Source organism: Engystomops pustulosus, chromosome 9 (assembly GCF_040894005.1).
Source record: "Engystomops pustulosus chromosome 9, aEngPut4.maternal, whole genome shotgun sequence".
NCBI classification, from domain to species: domain Eukaryota; kingdom Metazoa; phylum Chordata; class Amphibia; order Anura; family Leptodactylidae; genus Engystomops; species Engystomops pustulosus.
In genome coordinates this window covers 45,469,819-45,493,548 of record NC_092419.1, presented here as the reverse complement: position 1 = coordinate 45,493,548, position 23,730 = coordinate 45,469,819, and the positions used below count along the sequence as shown (strand labels likewise).

Here is a 23,730-nt window from a genome sequence, read left to right as displayed (position 1 = left end):
CCAGGCAAAGTTTTTTTTCATCTGTGTGACAATAGGATTTACATAATTTTGGGAATTCATGGGAACAAGAATTAACAATAAAGCTTCATTACAGATACCTTTTTATTACTGTTCTGTTGAGGTTTGCTATTTGTGTAGAAGATATTAGGAAGGTGCTTCTAGAATATATGTAACTAGTATGTATTTACTTCTCCTGGCATATGGAAAGTGCCCATATGCTATTATTCAAATATGTATTCTTTTGGCATACATATGGGGAAAAGAAGGATGTTGCAGTAGTCAAGGTGCCCTACGATGTCACTAGAAAACCCAGTCCAGGAGTTGTATGGACATGGCTTTTCAATAACCATTAGACACATATCTGCATCTATATGTACCTGTACCTTTGCTTCAGTCTTTCCCTGTTCTTAATTTGTGTCCCTCTGCATATATACATAACTTGCTGTTTCTGGCTCCTTCAGTCTGTCCTAATGGCTTCGCCCACTGAGCCTCTCCAATAGTCTGTCTCACTGACAGACACACAGAGAGGGAAGGGGGAGAGCCATTACTTTCCTACTGAAGCCCCTCCTATTAATCAGTGCTCAGACATGTAAACAAAGAATCATAAAGCGTTTGCAGGAAGCAAAAAAGTAGGTATCAGGAAATTCTGAATCACTTGATGAACATTCAGGGTATATTATTATTAAGGCATCTAAGGCACATGGGCAACTAATGTGAAAGACTGGCCAACCCCTTTCCTATTGCCTGAGTTAAAAGAGCACATGTATGGTGGCTCAGAGAAAACAAAGGTAAACAACAGCTACTGTTTGATAAGGACACCTTTAGGGGCATCGACCTACACATCCCATACAGCTCAGCTCACAGAAAATCACCTAAATAGAACAACATGAAAATGTGTATAGTTTGTTAGCCAACCAGTGACAATAGGAAGATATATTTAAAAACTTGAGCAACTAAAATACTAATGATATAGTATAACAGAACAGTGGAGTGTTCACCATTAATATAGTATGTTGGAAAAAAAAGGAAATATTTAGAGATAAAAATTAGGAAACTAAAACAATGTCAGCACAATAAGGAGGTAAAAAGCATTGTAATACTTGCATAGGGCTGTGCTCAATCCACTGTCACCGCCTTCTAAACTAAATAAACAGAATAGGTAGATCCTATCGACTTCCTGTACAGAAGGCAACTTTCCTTCATGTGTTTATAATAGAGAAAGTAGGTAAGTGGAGCATGTTGAACTATTTTCTTTGTTATTAATTCCTGTACTTTACTACCTCTAATAGATACACAGTAATTGGAAAGGTTGCAAGATTGCTTGACCAACACTTTTCTCATGAATGGGGGTTTGAGTGGTTGGATCCCCCACTACAACTCATCCCCTCCTAAAATGTTTAATATATCATTCATATTGTTTCATCTGATAATATTATTGCTCTGTAAAATTACTCTTATTTTATATATGTCCTCCGTTTTCTGTAAAGCAATAGGGAATATGATGCCGCTATATAAAAATGTACTTATTTATATCCTTGTAAAACCTAATAATGGAATAAACTAGGTACCTGCTAATTACTAATGTCAAAAAATTGAACCAAATTTAAACCCAAATTCAATTTATTAGTAAATTTATTACTGCATATTTCTCCCATAAGCAAAAAATGGCTGATTCATAGACTTCATTGTGTGTGTCATGATGAGTCTGCCCTAGTACAATGCCCAGACTGCAGCAGACAAGGTAATACATGAGGAACACTGTCATGCTGCGCCAGCACATGGCTGTTCATGTGTAGAATTCTCTGTGGGCTGTACGGCTCAGCTGTTCTTCAGGGATTCTGGTCTTGCAGCCGCATAGTAGAAATAATTGTAATTCAGCTGGACTGACTTCCTGTTACCAGCTCTGACAGCTGAGAGACCATCTATGTGTAAAGGGCTTCCCCATGTCCACCACCCGCCTTTCTCCTGGTTACTGCAGCTATAAGCTAATAAAGGTGCAGCGTCACACCGGTATCCGTAACCCCTGCACCACCTGCTCATTCATTTACTGCTTTGTTATATTTTGTTAAACTCAATTTAAGACTATAAGACAGTGATGGCGAACCTTTTAGAGACCGAGTGCCCAAACTGCAACCCAAAACCTAATGACTTATCGCAAAGTGCCAGTACGGCAAATTAACCTGAAAACTGACGGTTTAGTTTAGAATCAATTTACACAGGACTGTCTGAGCTCGGATTCCAGCAGTCCTATACACACTGAAACGCCACTTTTACACCATTTTACATCACATAAAAGAGTAATAAAAAGTTATCAAAAGGTCACGCAGTCCTCAAAATGGTAGCAATGAAAACAACGGCTCATAAAGCAAAAAAACCCAAACCTCCCCAGCTCCGTGCATTAAAGTTATCAGCGTCACAAGATGGCGAAACTATTTTCTTTTTCGTATACTGTTTTAATTTTTGAAAAAGTATTAAAACACAATAAAACCTACAAATCGGGTATTTTCTGTGAGTTTACCGAACCAAAGAATAAAGGAGACAAATGATTTGGAGCGCACAGCGAAAGTATTAAAATCCGGCTTCCCAGTACACGACATGGAATAATAAATGAGAAGTAAAATATGTTACGCAAAAAATAAGCCCTCACACAGGTATAAATATATAATATAATATGCATATACATAAATACATACATATAAATACATATGTTACTTACTCTTTGGTTGTCCAAGGTGGCGGCCATGCTGGCAGGCAGAAGTTCAGGTGTCTGTTGTTCCAGGGGGTCAGTAGGGTAGATGGGCAGAGGGTGGGCGACCAGAGTTAGGGCAGGGGGGGGGGGTAATGCAGCATCTGGAGTTCGGGGCAATGGGGTTATGAGGCATGAGTTCCAGGGGAGGGGGTGATGCAGGGCAGTGACCGGAGTTGAGGGGGGGGGTAGTGAGAGCGGCCGGAGTTCGTGCAGGCAAATTGCAGTAGTGGGCGGAGTTTGGGCGGGGGGGGGTAGGGGTGCGATAGCAGCTGGGGTTCGGGCGCAGGGGCTTGTGGTAGCGGCGCAGTAAGTTTCGGGCCGGTTGCTTAGGGGAGGGGAGGGGCGGGAGTGGGCAGGAAATCAGCCTCCTGCTGATCTATGCCCCGTGGATGCGCGAGTTAAAAAAAAAAAAAACCTCACCTCGTTCCTCCGGCTGATCACTGCAGCGCAAACGGAGTAAGGTGCCCAGCGCTGGCAGCGTAATGACATCATTTCGCTGCCAGCGCTGGGACGCTTACCGTCCTGTGCGCTGATGTGATCGTAGTGACAGAGCAGGAAGTGTCAGCACCCTGCTCTGTCATGGCTGTTAGCAGTATCGGAGCGCAGCTCCGATACTGCTAACAGCCATGACAACCAGGTGTGGACAGTGGTTGTCCGCACCTGGTAGTGGTTAGGAGGATGGGCGCGTGCCAGCAGTGAGGGCTCTGCGTGCCCTCTCTGGCACGCGTGCCATAGGTTCGCCATCGCTGCTATAAGATATGTTTAGTGGCCTAATCTAGAGACTGGGCCATAAAAAAAAATTCAGGGCTCCTCACCTAAATGAACCATTTAAAGAATAGATGTCTTCTTATGAAGAAAAGGGGCATGTGGTGTTGGCCTGGGTGGTTAAAAGCCAGGAATGTTTAAAAAAATAACCATTACTTACCTACCCCTTCATCTGCGTTATTGTAAAGGGGTTGTACCAACTTTCATTGTTATATCCTATGGATAGGTGATAATCTGATCTGGTGGTCTGACTGATCACGAGAAAGTGGTTCTAGTCTCAGTACCTAAATAAATTCATTACTGTGGTAGTGCCAAAAAATGCTGAGCACAGCACTCGTTATCTCCAGCACTCTCATAGATAGTATATTGGAGTGCCAGAGATACCTTAGTGCTGTGCAGGTTTTTCCAGCACTCTCATAGATAGTATATTGGATTGCCAGCAATACCTGAGTGCTGTGCGGGTATTTCCAGCACTCTCATAGATAGTATATTGGAGTACCCAAGTACTGTGCGGGTATTTCCAGTACTCTTATAGTTAGTATAATGGAGTGCCCAAGTGCTGTGCTTGTGTGGGTATTTCCGGAACACCAATAGAAGTGAATGGAGTGGCAGGACACATGCTGGACCTGTTGCTTCATTCAATTACTATGAGCGGAGAACTCATGGACTGTGAGGGTCATATTTGGTGGGAGTTCCACCACTTGGACCCTCACCAATCAGATTCTTATCTCCTCTGATAGTGAGAAAAAACAAAATAGTTTAGTAGGTGCAAACTTCATGCCGCACAGATCCTACACATGGACTGGGGTGACAAGAAGCAGAGTGAAGGAGGATGATATCAAGCACAAAGCGATCCACTTTCTGGGATAAAAGATTTCTTTCATTAGTAGTAATCCATAAATCTTTTAACCAAGAAAATGGATCTCCTTGTGCTGGATCTCATCCCCTTTCTCTGTTATCTCCTATCCTGTGGTATAGAAGATGTATTAAAGGGGTTGTAACAACTTTAACTATCTGATAACCCAAAAAAGGAAATACATATAAAATAAAGGTACAAACAATGAAAATGTATGTTTAATATATTTTAAATAAATGTTTTACATGGACAGGAAAACCTAAAAAAACATCAGCACATCCCCCAACTCCACATAGTCACCTATATACAAAAGATATAAGAGAACTGCACATAGCCCAAAGTACCTTGCACCAACCACAATCATACGTCAATGCAGCTCAAAAGGTTGGTCAGAACCAAAAATTGGACATAAAAAGCAAGGTAGACCAAGGTAGAGTGGGAGATGTGAAAAACCCTGATATGTGTTTTGCTTAGCTTTCTCTAGGGGTGTACATCTTGTCCACTGAGATCTGTCTCTACCTTGAACCTTGTGGTTTCCAAAGGAGAAAACGACCCACTTTTGGCTTTTCTGCTGCAAAGAACAACCTTTATAAATTTGTAAATTCATAAAATGCGGGTTGTAGTAGTTTCTAGGAGACTCTACTGTACCTCTGTAGGTTTCGATATCTTGTAGTGTAAAACATCTCTGACATAGGACCCGTTGAGGACCAAGTGGATGTCTGAGTAAAAAAAATATTTACCATCATTTTACTATTTATTCAAACAGAGAATCACAATGTTTAGACGTTACATGTTACAATACGATGTTGTATCTAAATATTTGTATTGTGGTTTCTGTTACTTGTGAAGATGTACAAATACAGGACATGTAAAAAGTTTTGGCTTGGAGTCACAACATAAAGACTTATAAAAAAACAAGGCTATGCATTCACACACAGCACAAAAGAGTCAACAACCACAACAATCACATCTCCGTGGCAGCATACTTTGGGATATTAGGAGAGGTTTTTTTTAGGATAATAAATAACACTACCCCAGTAAGTCTAAATTAGGAGGTGCTAGTTGATACTGTAATTTCCAGGACTGGCCATCTGGATAGTCTGACCACAAATATGTATTAGTCATTTGATGTGGGGGCCTATAGCAGTGTGCCCTGCCAAGGAACAAAGGTGGTCAATAATAACATCTACACTTTTCAGAAGCCGCACGTTGAAGAGAAAAGGGGACACAATTTTCCCCAGCAAATTTACATATGTTCAAGGGGTATTCCCATTTTGGCAAATTAATGTTATTGTGTGTATAGGGAAAAGTTATACAATTTTCCAATATACTTTCGGTATCAATTCTTCATTGTTTTCTAGATCTCTGCTTGCTGTCATTCTATAGAAAACGTCATCGTTTATTTCCAGTGGATATGATCTGACCATGGTCACACGAGTCTCACTCCTCTGTGACCATGATCAGATTTATGTCCAACGGAAACAAACAATGAAGCTTTCTGTAGAATGACAGAAAGCAGAGATCTAAGAAATTGTGAGGAATTCATTCATAAATTATTTTGGGAAATTCTATAATTTTTTAATAGACAAACAATAACATGTATGTGCTGAAATGGGAAACCCCCTTTATGCTATGTCCTCTCTGATCAGTCCATCCCACTCTGTTGCCTTTTGGCACTGTACAGTAATAATATTGCACACAGAGAAATAGCCATCTTCATGTTTTGCTGCCTTAGTGCCTCTACACGCAGTGGTGTAATTAGAAGCTGATGGGCCCCAGTGCAAAGTCTGTGCCAGGCCCCCGACTATAATGTATGGTTTATAGTAATAGTCTCATATGGGAAAGTGACACCTTATGGGCCCCTAAGCCTCCAGGTCCCGGTTGCGATTGCACCCTCTGCACCCCCTCAAGTTATGCCCCTGCCTACATGGTATAATATCTCCTTATTTTTGACACATATCATAATGTCCTTTTAGTAGCCCTTAAACAGTTTAATGAGTACATGTACCTCAACATTTGGGGGAGCAAAAGAGGGACAAAGTATGTGGCGCACACATTGTTGTGCGTAAATTTGTTTTCTCCAAGCCACACCCTTACCCCACTCCCAGCACTGCTATACAGTAGAGTACTCACTATAATGCCCACTCGGTGCCCACTTCTCCATATATCACTTTTCCCCGCTCACCCGCAGCAGTCCTGTTTGTTCCTCTACTGCTGCTGTATGTGGCTCTGAAGCTGGCAGAGGGACAGTGAAAATGCAGAGCACACGTCAGATGGAGTTGAAGCACGTGAGGACAGGGGGACAGAGCCCAACATTTTGCACTGTCCCACCGGATCTGAACAGTTGGGAGGTATGTGTACCACAACTGCTCAAACCCTGGTGGAAGTAGTGAGGTATGAAGTATAAACTATATACAGTACTGTCATCATGTCTGTCAGGGTCAATGGATCTACATTCTACTTCCTGTCTCCCTCTTCATCTTTTTTGTAAACTTTATTAACAAAATGACAACATCACTGATAGATAGTTTTGCAGCTAAATTTATTAAAAACATCAAATGGAGACAAGTGATGTCAATAAGATATACATATAAAAAACATCACTCAAGCATAGTGAAAATTAGAATGGGGGGGGGGGGGTGACCAGTAGTGGATTATAATATAGGTAGTTTGGCCGGGAGCCAAGGCCCTCCAGGGGGCGCATGGCCACCCATACCGCCCACCAAATTGTGTACCTAAAAGAACCTTCACCCTTTAAATCCTGATGCATTTGCTCCTGCTCTCATTACACATGTACACAAGAGCCATTTCAGGATGTTTGAAGGTCCTCATAAGGTCTTGAAACTGCAGATTAAAAGGGGGAAGGGACACATCCTCCTTTCCCCAATAAGATTGATTCTAGTACCATGTGTAGGAACCTACATGAAAGGGGCACAGAACAATGTTCAGTCTTGTTGAGTACGTTTTGGATGTTTTACCTGTGTACCTCTCTATGGGCTATAGTCCACTCCTGGGAGACCAGATGGTACAAAACAGTTGACTTGTAAATACATGCAAATAAGAACACTTAAGGATTTAGATTTTATTTTAGGAATGTATATACAAATAAATAATATAAAGATAAAAGGACTGGACAACCACTTTAAAAATAATCTGGGGACCAGGGTTCAAGTCCCAGGGTCAACATCTGCAAAGAGTTTGTATGTTCTCTCCATGTTTGCGTGGGTTCCCTCCGGGTCCTCCGGTTTCCTTCCACACTCCAAAACATACTGGTAGGTTGATTAGATTGTGACCCCATTGGGGACAGGGACCAATTTGGCAAGGTCTGTGTAGCACTACATAATCTGTCTGTGCAATATAAATAAAGGATTATTATTAAATAAAGAATTATTATTAATTATTATAATCAATTTACTATGCGCAAATCAGATGGTACAGACCATTTATCTGTGTATTAGTAATGTTCCTGAGATCCATTAGAAAAAAACAAATAGGACTAAATACAAATTTGCGGGTTAACTTAAGTAGGAGCCCATTCAGAGCTCGTAACACGCATTGTACAAATGTTGATTACAACCGTGGCACAAAAGTGGCGCAAACACATAATAAATACACATGCAAGCTCTAAAGACACTTATTTTCATGCCAACTTAGATTAAAAAAAACTGCCACAGACACATAATACACCTGAGCCCTTGACGGCACTGTCTCTGGTATGGAAAAGGAAAGAGAGCAGTGTAACTGTTTCAGATGCATTGAAGGCAATGGTGGGAATTTTTTGCAGCTCTAAGTGTGCACCAAAAAAAGTGTTAGGAATCTAGAAGTGCAATCAGTCGGATCGTCCGACGTCACCCCCCCCAAATTATGACGCATGGAAGCCAGCGCAGCTGTGCCAAAAAACGCTAACATGTGACACAATCCCAGCGCAGACACCTTTTAAATACCTGTCAAAGCCTTGCAAGTCCCGAAAACGTCAAACTTTCACACAATCTGCGACCCTTAGCAAATGAGCCCCCTACACTGAGCTTATTCATAGACAGAAGAAGAGTGAAGAAATCAGGCGATACCTTTTTGAGGCTGAGTATATTTGATGGTGAGCTTTTGAGAATATTAGTTCTCTTCGTCAGACATGATGTTATGCATGAAACAGAAAATTCACAGCATTTTATACACAGTAAACAGTGATCATCAAAGGATATTAAAAAAAAACCTCTAAAACAACAGATTGATCTTGATCTTATTTATGACGGGGCGGCAATAAAAACAATAAAACCCTGTGAGGCGAGACACAAGAGCCCTGGCTCTTATCTGTTTGTGGCCTCCAGGTCAGAGGTAGGAGGTCATGAAGCTGCATGAATGTTAAGACCACTTTGTAAGGTGTTGAATCTCCTCATTAATTTATACTCCCATTCTTTCCTTTCCCTCTGTGTCTTAAAATGTCCCATTAAAATAGTAATCTGCTTATTTATAGACATATATCGGCAGACTGAAATATTCTTTTTCTCACTGTCTGCACATCGTGGGGGTCATTTACTAAGGGCCCAAATCGCGTTTTTCTGGTGGGTTACCCAAATTTTTCAGTTTTGCACGATTTTCCCTGAATTACCCGGGGTTTTGGTGCATGCGATCGAATTGTGGCACATCGGCGCCGGGGTGCATGCAACAGAAATTGGGGGGTGTGGCCATACGAAAAACCCGACGGATTCGGAAAAACTGCCGCATTTAAAAAAAAAAAAAAAGTGTCGCTTGACAGGCGCTTACCTGCACCAGGATATGATGGTGAACTTCAGTGCAATCCGATGAACTTAGTGACTGTGTAAACCCACTACAAGGTCATTAATAAAAATATTAAAAAGAAGTGGCCCCAATACTGACCCCTGTGGCACTCCACTGGTAACATCAACCCAATCTGAGAATGTGCCATTAATGACCACCCTCTGTTTTCTATCACTAAGCCAATTACTTACCCAAATACACAGATTTTCTCCTATTACCAGCAGTCTCATTTTATATAACAACCTTTTATGTGGCACGGTGTCAAATGCCTTTGAAAAGTCCAGATATACAACATCCACAGCGTCTCCCAGATCCAGTCTTGAACTTACCTCCTCGTAGAAACCAATCAGATTAGTCTGACAGGACCGATCTCTCATAAACCCATGCTGACGCTGGGTTATAAGGTTGTGCACAGTGAGATACTCCAGGATAGCATCTCTAACAAACAAATAGTTTCCCCACCACAGCAGTTAGACTCATGGGTCTGTAGTTTCCAGGATCGCTATTTGATCCTTTTTTGTATATTGGTACTACATTTGCTATGCGCCATTCCTGTGGAACATAACCAGTCCTCAGTGAATCTTCAAATATTAAAAATAACGGTCTGTCTATCACGGTACATAATTCATGCAGAACCCGGGGGTGTATGCCATCTGGCCCCGGTGATTTATCTATCTTAGTGGTTACGTCGTACCTCTTCCTGGGTTAAACTGTTGACATTCCAAAAAGAATTGACATTATTCCTCATTGTGTCTTCCACCAGGGGATTTTCCTGGGTAAAGACAGTTGAGAAGGCGACATTCAGTAGATTGGCCCTTTCCTCATCTCCTTCCACCATGACCCCCATGTTATTTCTAAGGGGACCCCCACTCTCTGTTTTTAGTTTCTTATCATTTATATACTTGAAAAATAATTTGGGATTATTTTTACTCTCCCTGGCAATATTTCTCTCAGTCTCTATTTTTGCGGCCTTTATCTGCTTTTTACAGGATTTATTTTTCTCTCTATAATCATGTAATGCCTCATCGCTACCTTCATGTTTTAGCACCTTAAACGCCTTATCTTTCTCGCTTATTGCTTTCCTTACAAGACTAGTTAGCCACATAGGCTTTTTCTTGTTCCTTTTATGCTTTTTCCCATAAGGTATGTGTTTCTCACAGGACTTTTTCAGAATATATGAGAAAAAGTCCCATTTTTTGGGTGGGCTTTTGTCTTTGAGAACATTATCCCAGTCTATGCCTTTAAGATCTTCCCTCAGTTGCTGAAAATTTGCCCTCCTTAAGTTTAGAGTGTTGGTTGCCCCTTCACTAACGCTCTTAGTAAAGCGTAATACAAAATCAATGATATTATGATCACTATTCCCCAGGTTCACCCCAACCTGTAGTTTTGATACCCTATCAGGTCTGTTGGTAAGGATAAGGTCCAGCAGTGCCCCCCCTCTTGTTGGCTCCAGGACTATTTGCGACAGGTAATTGTCTTTTGTTGTTGACAAGAACCTGCTACCTTTGAGGGACCTGCAGGTTTCTGCCCCCCAGTCAATATCTGGGTAATTGAAGTCCCCCATGATAAGTACATCACCATGCTTTGAAGCCGCATCCATTTCACTTATCAGCATTTCCTCTGCTGCCTCCATTATATTTGGAGCTTTATAACAAACCCCTTGTAATATTTTATTATTCTTTTTCCCTCCCCTTATCTCCACCCATGGGACTCCACATTTTAATTTGCGTTACTGATGTCATCTCGCAAGACAGGCTTGAGGCAAGAATTCACATGTAAACAAACCCCTCCCCCTTTTTTATTTATACCATCCTTTCTAAAAAGACTATAACCATCTATAGCAGTGATGGGCAACGTTTTGAGCTTGGTGTGTCAAAATTCGCCAAAAAAAATAACTCGAGTGATGTGTCACCTTTACAAAAAAAACTAATTTTGTAATAACATGTCCAGCAGCGGCCTACCCTTATTAATAACATGTCCAGCAGCGGCCTCCCCTTATTAATAACACGTCCAGCAGCGGCCTCCCCTTATTAAGAACATGTCCAGCAGCGGCCTCCCCTTATTAAGAACATGTCCAGCAGCAGCCTTCCTTGCCTAATAAAATACCCCAGCGACCTCCCTTTACTACTAAAATACCCCTAGCGGCCTCCCTTTACTACTAAAATACCCTTAGCGGCCTCCCTTTACTACTAAAAAAACCCTAGCGGCCTCCCTTTACTACTAAAATACCCCTAGCCGCCTCCCTTTACTATTAAAATACCCCTAGCCGCCTCCCTTTACTATTAAAATACCCCTAGCCGCCTCCCTTTACTATTAAAATACCCCAAGCAGCCTGCCTTTACTACTAAAATACCCCTAGCCGCCTACTTTTACTACTAAAATACCCCTAACCGCCTCCCTTTAAATATAATATAATAATAAACTTATATACTTACCCAGTGATGTCTTCTTCCCTGTAGCTTTACTGGCAGGTCTGACGATAATGGCGGCTCAGCTCCTCCAGGTTGCACCGCGCGCCTCAGGTCACGTGACTCACGTGACCTGACGTCAGGTCGCCTCAGTCATGTGATGAGCAGTGCGCACTGCAGCCTGGAGGAGCCGGAGGAGTTGCAGACGGTGGGCGGACCAACGCGGCGCTGGACAGGTAAGCAGGGGGCAGAAACACAGGGACGGGGCAGGACATTAACACAGGGGCAGCACATTACACAGGGGCAGCACCTTACACAGGGAGGGGGGCGGACCGCGGGTGCTGGGCTGCCGCGTGTTACCAAAAATGGCTACGCGTGTCACGTGTCATAGGTTCGCCATCACTGATCTATAGTAACAGCCCAGTCATAGCTACTGTCCAGCCATGTCTCGCTGATACCCACTATATCATATTTCCGCTCCAACATCAAGAGTTCCAGTTCCTCCATTTTGTTTGTGAGGCTTCTGGCATTTGTGTACATGCACTTTATATGGTTTTCCCTGTCTGTATTCCTTTTGTCCTTATTCCCCAATCTTATTCCAGCCCCCCTTCCTCCCCTTTGGACTATGACTCTTCCCAGCTCTCTATCTACACTGTCTATTTGCCCTGCACAAGTGTAGTTGCCCTCCCCCAGGTCTCTAGTTTAAACACTCCACCAACCTTCTAGCCATTTTTCCCCCAAAACAGCTGCACCCTCCCCATTGAGGTGCAGCCCATCCCTACTGTAGAGCCTGTAGCCGACAGAAAAGTCCAGCCCAGTTCTCCATGTGTGCGTTTTCATTTCCTGCTTATGAATCAGGTTATCCTACTGACATGTACAAAAGTCACTGAAGCTTAAAGTTCGGCCTTGTTGTGGTCAGCAAAATAAGGGACAAGTTTTCGTGGACTCGTTCACCCACTGAAGCAAATGAATCCATGAAAACACATAAGCTCAAAGAGGCTCATTCTCTATTTGGACATGTATCAGTTATTTAGCCATATACTTCAATCTACAGTATAACATCAAATATTATTGACCACAAGTGGTCATCTGACATTGTTGTCATGTCCGCCTTATCTCCTCATTGTTGAGTTGATTAGGGGTTTACAAGAAAGCCCCTCGTAAGCTTCCAAGTATAATTTTATAGCTTGGACGGCAGCTGCTGAGTGACCTCAGTCTGGGAGTATTTAGTTAAATGGGGATTGTGGTCACATGTAGTATGACTAATCTGTAAATCTTACACGAAAATAACTCACAGCAACGCCAAGACGGGAATCACCAAGATCCAATGGTACCAGCCAAATAATTCTGTAATATACCGTAGATCAAGTTGTTTTACCAAAATTATATTCACATAAAGTGCATATGTATACTACAATACGCAGATGCAGTATATACAGTATATGTATGTTATACAGTATTTATAGAAAGGTAAAAGAGAGGAGACGAGAGCGCTCATTGAGTAGTAATTTCCGTAACAGTTAACTTGTCCGCAAAGGAAATGGAGAGAGGCTCACAGTATTTGGTAGTGCTAGAATTTAGGCACAACTCTATTTATCGCCTCTTAGAAATACCAAATGGTGCTGTTTTCCAAGCAGTCTTCAAATCACACTGAATCGAATCGTAGTAGATAAAAGCGGAAATCAAAATGGCTGGCGCACACTGGTAATACGGACGAGTCACATCAGTAGTGTACTAGATATAAGATTTTTATTTTGAAAATGTCTCAAAGGCACAACACGTTTCGGGGTTGCCGAGTGCCCATTTTTCAAGTGAAAGAGACTACAAAACATAAAAGAATATGTATACACAAATATAAACTGTACAGTAATAAAACATATAATTGATATATGTCCATCAAATAGCTCAATTACATGAGTGAGAGGAATAAAAAATATATAAAAGGAAAAGGGAGACTATTACCACACTATTAAAATAAATGTATTAACTCAGGATATAAAGGATTCAATTCTAAAGTAAAAAATGTTAGTTGAAAAATACATTGTATAAAAATCACTGTAAGAAAACAATACATTTCATAACTGGCCAAGAAGATTATTTGTAGTTCATCTAAAGTAAAATCAAGGGGATATATATATATGTTTATCACAAAAATGTAATAAATGATTGAATGGGTGGAGAAAAATGGGTAAATTATAGAAGTCATAATAAACAATGAAGGGGGGATAAATTTAGGAAAAGACATACCATATATACTCAAGTATAAGCTGACCTGAGTATAAGCTAAGGTACCTAATTATAATCACTAGTATATAGCTAGTGAGCCTGTACCCCAGTATATAGCCAGCCCCCTGACCCCCAGTATATAGCCTACCAGCCCCTGTGTGCTGATGGCTGTGATATCATCAAGCATCCTAGGTCATGGTGCATGAAACGGCACCATGCAGGGCCACAGAGCCGGAGCATCAGAAGAAAGAAGAGGACCTGCTTGGGGGCGTTGGAAAGGTGATTACAGTTTTTTTTTAAAAATACTCAAGTGTAAGCCGAGTTTTTTTTGTGCTGAAAAACCCGGCTTATATATCAGTATATATGGTAGCTTAAATGTATAAAGCATTACCTGGTGCTGCGGGCAATAGAATATGTGCCCTGAGAGGTTAAAAACGCTGTGGTGGCATGCTCTTCAAGTAACTTGGAGAATTACAATACAGTAGCTGTCCACGAAACCACCCAGATAGGGGTTGTAGATGTAGAAAGCCCTGAGGATGCAATCTGTACTTTTGTAAAGATTAGAATGCAAACCATATATGGGACTGCGCGGCCACCAGGTAACAGACCTGTCAACGTCCCAGGCTTCTTTGCTTGCTTGCTGTCTCAGAAATCAAAGGTGCGCCTTATAGTCCAGTGCGCCTTATATATGAACCATACTTACAGACAACAGCTGCCTTGAACTGTGCACAGGTCTGCCACCTGCTTGTCATTCATCCTTATAATCAGGTGCGCCTTACAATCTGGTGCGCCTTATAGTCCAAAAATATTTACTGAAAATGGACAATCCCTTTAAATGCAGCCTTTTATTGACTTTGTAGGAAAAAATATAATTTTGTTAAATTTAAAGTCGCCTCTAATGTCTAATAATGGCAGGAATATTAGGTTAGATGCTTTTGGAAACAGGGATTGCTGCCAAACACATAAACAGCACTGATGTTCCCAAAAGTTGCACATATACGACTTGTACCGCTCTTTTTGATTCATTCTTGTCTATTTTTTACCAACATCCATTATGAGTATGTGATGGGAGTGAGCGCTGCACTGACTAGAATGCAAAAGAAATGTAACAATGTATTTGGAGAACTTCTGTAATATTAATCATTCTGAGGCTATACAGATACTTCGGACTTTCACTGAGAATATGTTTGACGAATATTGTTTTTGCAGACAGTACATTTGCAATGCAGAGCTTTTTTGGAAGCACCTGCATTAATTCGGATGGCTGCATAGGAACCTAAAAAGTCACCATGTTAAATATGTATGTGTTTGTCTAGATTCCCCGGGAGTAATGGGCCAGGAACTTGCAACCGCCAAAATTTTCACCCTGCGCTTTCCAAAATATACTTATTGTATGAGATTCATCAGAATACCTAATTTATCTGAGATTTATCTGAGTTAAAACTCTTCTAGTTTCCCACGGAAACCAATTAGAGGGAAATAGGGAAAATGAAAGCTGAGTACTGATTGGTTACCATAGGCAATTAGAACAGTTCTGCTCTCAGACACTTCGGATAAATCTCCCCCATTAACCACCATATACAGGAGCCATTGTCTGCTGCTTCTGTGGCAGTTAGAAGCTAAGCTGTGATTGGTTACTATAGGCCAGTGATGGCGAACCTTTTAGCGGCCGAGTGCCCAAACTGCAACCCAAAACCCCCCTTATTTATCGTGAGCTGCCAACCAAAAATTAAAGCAGTAACTTATTGCTCCCTGTTCCACAACTTTCAATCATATTGGCCTCCTGAGGACAGCAACACAGTAGAAAGATGGAGAATTTTCATAATTTTAGCTTCTTTCCAGTGTCCCTCTGTACAGAGAAAATTGTGGGGCCTGCAGGAGGTCCTTCAAAAATAATTCAACCCTGTCTAATTCTCCCTCTTCCTACAGTCCCAAGTAGCGAAGTATCAAAATATGACTGAAAGCAGCATCTTTTAAGTTGCTTGGAACTGCAGGAAGATTCTTTAAGTCTTGTCTGGTGTGCTGGGGCGATGGCCATAGGTTCACTATTCTGCCACAGATATACGCTGGAGAAGACCCTGATAGGTTGTGAGTGCAGTCTCCGTATAAACTGGATGGTAGATAGTAGAACTCACTGACATTCATTCCACAGCGTTGCCATTTGCATGAAGGGAGGATGCAATGGATGTGCTTTAGGTTCAGTTTAATGCCTTTACCTTAGAAATGACATGCCATGCGGTCAAAACACATTGCTACTGCACAGGGAAGATGAACATGTCTGCTACAGTCACAAATGGAGGACAGCATGAAGAAGGAGGAAGTGATGTCACAGAAAGAGGAGGAGAAACTGGGCAACAGTGCATGATGGGATAGCTAGCTTAAAGATACAGCAAGCAAATTAATAAACAATAAAAACTTTGACCACTAGGTGGCAGCATGCAAAACATGAGTATGAACATATCATTGCAGACTGAATGTACAATACAAGACCAATAACAACATGAGCAATATGACAGGCTGTAACAGCATACTCCCCGTCTGAAATCCCTGGATTTCACTACATATATAGATCAAACATTATGTAAATGTCCTTTGGTTTAGAATGACGATTCTGAAACCTGCAAACAAATGCAAATAAACAAACAACAATAACTGGAAAACTGCTGATCAGGAACAGTTCAATGGTAGATAATAGCTCGCAGCAAGCCGCTGTCCCTGGCATAGTTCTGCGTTGAACGACTGAGTCAATGTACTTGCATTGTCCTTCCTGCTTGACTTATTCCTCAACTGGTATCAAGAGGACAGTCTCAGATATAGGCCTAATGAATGTCTTGGAGACTCCTTGACGTGTGGTGGTAACTTCCACCTTACGGACTTTACCATCCTCACTAGGAAAGATTTTAGAGATGAGCCCCATGGGCCAAGAATTCCTTTCCACTTTCTGGTCCTTCATCAGGACAAGATCTCCCACTTGCAAGTTTGGCTTGACCTGCTGCCACTTTCTTCGTCCTTGAAGAAGAGCTAAATACTCCTTTTTCCATCTGTTCCAGAAGCAATTGGCCAAATGCTGAACATGTTTCCACCGTTTCTGATAGATGTTACCAGATGAAAACTCTTCAGGTGGACTTGGAACAGATCCAAGTTTCTGAGTGAGGAGAGTTGCTGGAGTGAGAAGAACAGGAGATTCAGAGTCTGTAGATAAAGGGACAAGAGGCCTGGAGTTGACAATAGCAGACACCTCAGCAAGGAAGGTGGTTAAGGTTTCATGGGTGAGCCTTGAGGAGTTTAAGTCTCTGAACATGGAGTCCAATATCTTACGGGTGATGCCTATGATTCTTTCCCATGAACCACCCATATGAGAGGCGTGTGGAGGGTTAAAGACCCACGTACAACCGTTGTCGGCCAAGTAATTTTGAACTGGCTTAGAATCCATCTGCAATTCTCGGCAGGCACCGGTAAAGTTGGTCCCACAGTCAGATCTCAGTTGTTTTACTGGTCCTCTGATGGCAAGAAAACGTCTTAAAGCATTGATAAAACTGGAAGTGTCCATGGATTCTATAACTTCAATGTGTATAGCACGTACACTCATGTATGTAAACAACACTGCCCATCGTTTGCTCTCAGCGTGACCAGCTCTGGTTCGGCGTGCAGATACTGCCCATGGCCCAAAAACATCCAGACCAACATAGGTAAACAGTGGCTCAGTGCTCGTCCTGTCAACTGGCAAGTCCGACATTTGCTGTTGTTGCAATTTCCCTCTTGACTTGCGACATGGAACACAGTTGTGAATTATGTGAGCAATCCGCCTTTTCGCTCCTAATATCCACAGACCTGCGGCTCTTAAAGCACCCTCAGTAAAATGTCTGCCCTGGTGCTGGACCCTTTCGTGATGATGCCATATGAGCAATGTAGTAACATGGTGATGGCCAGGAAGAATGAGAGGATTCTTTTCACACACTCCTAACTTGGCCTTGTTCAGGTGGCCACCAACCCTCAGCATACCATAATCATCAACCACTGGTTTCATGTTGACAATTGGGCTGCTTTTTGGAATGTCCTGTCTGTCACGAAGACATTTCAGTTCATTATGAAAAGCACTCTCTTGCACATTACGTATCACTAACATCTCACTTAGTGTAATGTCTTCTGCAGAGAGAGGCTTGGGACACATGTGCCAACCACGACATTCAGTGCTATCATCACTAGTATGAAAACACTGTGCAATGTGAACGAACCTTGCAATGGTGCGTACAAGTTTTAGCCATCTGGAAAAGTGCTCAAATAGGTGACCGTTCAAGCCGGACCTCCTTTCAGACTTTGTGATGAGGGTACTCACTTCAGGACATATCTCAGGATCGTTGTCAGGATCTTGGAGACTGAAGACGTCTTCATCAGATGCTTTATTATTCTCCTTCAGCAAGAACTCTGGACCTGTCAACCAAGAAGACTTGGCAAAGGTGCTAAGAGACGATGGTCTGGTGGCACAATCTGCAGGGTTGAGGTTAGATGACACATAGTGCCATTGTTCAGTGTTGGAGGATTTTCTAATCCTCTCTATAAAGGCCACAAAGTGATTTTTCATCTCAGGCTTCTTTCTTAATGTACATTGCAAGGAGATGAATCTGGATAATGCTTGTTCCCGATTGTTAGGAAGCCTGGCTCTTTCAGCCCTAAAGGGTAAGGGTGCAACCCAATGGTTAGATTGATCCTTGAAGCATGCACTGTCCATTATTTTGATAAACTCTTTATCTTCTATGGACGAAGCTACTCTGTTGTCATCTTGTGTCGTGTGAAACACTGATCCTCCTAAGTCATCATAAGGTGTAAGAATGATGTCTGGTGCCTTATGGAAGTTAGAAAGATGCTGCTTTACCTCATAATGATGAGGGCATGGCCTAAAGTGAGTTGTGCGACCATTATTGAGCACAAAGGTTTTAAAGGAGTTCCCTTGAGATGGTTTAAGATTCTTATCTGAACACACATTGCCAATGATTACCCATCCTAGATCAAGTCTTTGTGCATATGGGGCATCATCTGGGCCATTGCATTGTTGACGTACCTTATGAACTCTCAGAATGTCTCTCCCAAGCAAAAGAAGGATGTCAGCATTCAAGTCCATAGGATGGATCTCTTTAGCCAGGTGTCTCAAGTGGGAATGATGATAAGCAGCTTCAGGAGTAGGAATTTCCTCTCTGTCATCAGGTATCTGGTCACATTCAATTAACGTTGGTAGGGATATGTGGATATTCCTGTTAATTGGAGAAATAATGTATCCAGTGGCTCTTCTGCCAAGGGTCTCTACGCGTCCAGAACAAGTATTAAGGGTGTATGGAATTGCTTCTCCCTTTATACTGAAGATCTCAAAGAACTTGGGTTTTGCTAGAGACCTGTTGCTTTGTTCGTCTATTATGGCATACATCCTGATGGCGCTTTCAGGTTGCCCTTCTGGGTAGACACTCACCAGACACACTTTGGCACAGCACTTGGAACCATTTTCCTTGCCACATACTTCCATGCAGGAGGAGGAGACAGTGGTGGTAGCTGAAACTTGAGTTGGTGGCTCCCCGCCATGCACTGTGAGGGCCTTAGATGCTGCTTGAATTTGTGGGTTGTCAGGAGAAGGGGAAGAATGCATGGCTACAACATGTTTGTCACTACCGCATTCAGTACACTTGATGACAGCCTTACAGTCTTTAGCGAAATGGTTTGAAGAAGCACAACACTTGTAACATACTCCTAGTTCCTTGAGCATGTCTCTGCGTTCTTGCAAAGTCTTTGACCTAAGCCCACGACATTCTTTCAGTGGATGAGGTCTTTTGTGTATGGGGCACATACGGTTAGGGTCTTTGTCTTTATGGACAGGAGTGTCATGTCTAGTGTTGTAGGATGCAGTCAATGGTACGTCTGTCTTCCTAACAGACACTGTTCCTCTTAAGTCTCTACGTTCGCTTGTTTGGTTTTCATACCTTGAGCATGATGATGAAGCTGGTGGAGTAGATTCTGTGAAGTCAAAGCTGGGATCATTCTTCTTCCGAGCTTGGTCGCTGATGAATCTGGAAAAGTAGGAGAAGGGTGGAAAATACACATTGGGGGTCATTTACTAAGGGCCCGATTCGCGTTTTCCCGACGTGTTACCCGAATATTTCCGATTTGCGCCGCTTGTACATGAATTGCCCCGGGTTTTTGGCGCACGCGATCGGATTGTGGCGCATCGGGGCCGGCATGCGCGCGACAGAAATCGGGGGGCGTGGCCGAACGAAAACCCGACGTATTCGGAAAAACCACCGCATTTAAAAACCGAAAATGTGTCGCTTGGGGAGCGCTCACCTTCACCTTCTATGGGATGGTGCATTCCGGGGCGTTAAGATTATTTTCGGCGCTGCAGCGCCACCTGGTGGACGGCGGAGGAACTACCATCTTAAATCCCAGCCGGACCCGAATCCTGTGCAGAGAACGCGCCGCTGGATCGCGAATGGGCCGGGTAAGTAAATGTGCCCCATTGTGTTCTCTTTTGTACCTGGATCCCAGATCTGCCCATTTTTCTTGCATGCCATATGGTAGCTTGGACACTATTGGGTTAACACCATGAGCTGTATCAAGGTAACTCAGTCCTGACAGACGTGGATCTGTTTTTGCTAACTCCAATTCCTTTAATAGGTCGCTTAGGTCTTGAAGCTTGCGGTTGTCCTTGTTGGTGATCTTTGGGAAGATATGAAGTCTCTTAAATAAGGCACTTTCTATGGCTTCAGAACTGCCATAAGTTTGCTCAAGTCTTTCCCATGCTGCAGCAAGACCTTCCTGTGAGTGGCCCACATGAACTGCTCTCAATGTCTTTACACGTTCTGCAGAATCCGGGCCTAGCCACTTAACTAGCAAGTCAAGCTCTTCCTTGGCAGTGAGGTTAAGATCATTGATTACTGCTTCAAAGGTGGATTTCCAGGCTCTATAGTTTTCAGCATGGTCGTCAAATTTTGAGAGACTAATGTTTATCAGTTCTCTGCGCATCATATATCTGGCAAAGTCCGACATATCTGATCTCCCACCTTGTGTCACCAGGTTACCTTGCCATATCCCTGGGGCATGTAGATTCTCTGCCATATGGGGCTGAGATGAATCAGGATGAAATGAGGTAGCATAAGGGTTAAGCGGCGCTTCAGTCTCAGGATGATCCACTCGCGTGATGCTAGAAATTACCTTGTTCTGGGTAGCTGGCGTCATCTGATACTTTACAGGCATGGCCGTGTGGTAGGTTTGAAATTGTGCTGGAGATGATTGTTTTAGCACATAGTTGGCGATGCGGTCATCTGGGTGTTCCACTTCTGCAGGGATGGAGCAGTCATGGTCAGTAACTTGGACTAATGCTTGCTCAAGAACCTTTAGCTTGGCTAAGGCGACTGCTTCCTCCTTTTCCATTTGGAGAATTTTCAGTTGGGCTTCTGCCTCCGCTTGTCTTTTCACCATTTCTGCTTCTTTCTTGGCAAATGAACTTCTCACACTAGCTTCCTCTGCATCAGCACGGATTTCTATAAGCTTGTCGTGTAATGCAGACCTACTGGAGCGGGAGGTTCTGGAAGATTATAGTGTATGTTTGGTTGAAGTGGACCTGTGAGATCTTACTTCTTGCAAGTGTGCAATGCAAAGTTCTGCCTTATTTTTGGCATCTTTCACTATGGTATCCTGTGTAGGAAGTAAAGTCTCTCTCTTGGCTATCTCTGCTGTGGCATCATCAAATTCAGTATTACTCAGGAATGTGATGTACTTTGCAGACAGTCGCTGGTAGCGATCATAGGTGGTAGATAAGCGATTTAATGTTGTGCCTAATTTGGCTGCGTCACTGTCATAGCGTGAGATGGCTGCTACACAGTGTTCAATTCTTTGCCATAAATCATCAAGATTATCACAGAACTCTTCCTTAATTACTTCAAAGTTCTCTCTGATCTTTTGTGTGGGTTTGGTAACACGTTTAGATCGTACAATTTGTTCTTCCTGGAACACGAGCTCTGTATCTTGCACATCTGTGGGTCGGGTAACAGGGTGCACTTTGCTAGGTGCAGTGACAGAGGATTTTATAGAGCTTTTTGTGGACATGTTAATCCTTGTCAATGTGTTACTGTCTCTTTAAGATGGGGTTGCAGCTTGTTCACAATGGTGAGGAAGCCACGTGCTGCTAAGATGGTGGACAGCTCTATGCTTGCTTGCAGACTATGTGTGGATCTTGCAGGAACTGCAGATTCAGCTGTTTTGACTATTCTGCCACAGATATACGCTGGAGAAGACCCTGATAGGTTGTGAGTGCAGTCTCCGTATAAACTGGATGGTAGATAGTAGAACTCACTGACATTCATTCCACAGCGTTGCCATTTGCATGAAGGGAGGACGCAATGGATGTGCTTTAGGTTCAGTTTAATGCCTTTACCTTAGAAATGACATGCCATGCGGTCAAAACACATTGCTACTGCACAGTGAGGATGAACATGTCTGCTACAGTCACAAATGGAGGACAGCATGAAAAAGGAGGAAGTGATGTCACAGAAAGAGGAGGAGAAACTGGGCAACAGTACATGATGGGATAGCTAGCTTAAAGATACAGCAAGCAAATTAATAAACAATAAAAACTTTGACCACTAGGTGGCAGCATGCAAAACATGAGTATGAACATATCATTGCAGACTGAATGTACAATACAAGACCAATAACAACATGAGCAATATGACAGGCTGTAACAGCATATTCACCACCACTGCTATAGGCAATGAGTATAAGCAGCTTATGTGTATGGTAAGATGGATAGAGACAGAAAGACAGGCAGGGAGAGTGAGTGACAGAGAGACAGGCAGGGAGAGTGAGTGAGAGACAGACAGGAAGAGTAAGTGAGTGAAAGACAGAGAGACAGGCAGGGAGAGTGAGTGAGTGAGTGACAGAGAGAGAGCAAGTGAGTGTGAGTGAGAGACAGACAGGGAGATTGAGTTATAATAAGATAGACAGGGAGTATGAGTCACAGAGAGACAGACAGGGAAAGTAACCAGGCGACAGACAGAAAGAGTGAGTGAAAGACAGAGAGACGGGCAGGGAGAGTGAGTGACAGAGAGACAGCCAGTGAGTGTGAGACAGACCAGGAGGGTAACTAAGCGACAAACAGAAAGAGTAAGTTAGTGAAAGACAGAGAAACAGGCAGGGATAGTGAGTGAGTGAGTGAGTGAGAGATAGAGAGACAGCCAGTGAGTGTGAGTGAGAGACAGACAGACAGGGAGAGTAACTGAGAGACAGACAGGAAGAGTAAGTGAAAGAAAGACAGATAGACAGGCAGGGATAGTGAGTGAGTGACAGATTGACAGCCAGTGAGTGTGATTGAGCGCTAGACAGGGAGAGTAACTAAGAGACAGACAGGAAGAGTAAGTGAGTGACAGACAGGGAGAGATAGATGCATATATATATATATTTAACCAATTCTATTTTGTTATATATAAGAGCAGTCATTTACTATCCCGTGCAACACAGGGATCTACAGCTAGTATTATATATATATATATATATATATATATATATATATATATATATATATATATATATACACTCACCGGCCACTTTATTAGATACACCATGCTAGTAATGGGTTGGACCCCCTTTTGCCTTCAGAACTGCCTCAATTCTTCATGGCATAGATTCAACAAGGTGCTGGAAGCATTCGTCAGAGATTTTGGTCCATATTGACATGATGGCATCACACAGTTGCCACAGATTTGTCGGCTGCACATCCATGATGCGAATCTCCCGTTCCACCACATCCCAAAGATGCTCTATTGGATTGAGATCTGGTGACTGTGGAGACCATTTGAGTACAGTGAACTCATTGTCATGTTCAAGAAACCAGTCTGAGATAATTCCAGCTTTATGACATGGCGCACTGTGCGTTCAGAGATGCTCTTCTGCCTACCTTGGTTGTAACGGGT

The 23,730-nt window shown here is 42.6% G+C and overlaps 1 long non-coding RNA gene across 1 annotated transcript in view; it reads left to right on the top strand.

Moving 5' to 3' along the window:
• The window catches only part of LOC140077443 (uncharacterized), a 41,136-nt gene that overhangs the window by 3,702 nt on the left and 13,704 nt on the right, over positions 1-23,730 (top strand). The window lies entirely within an intron of this gene.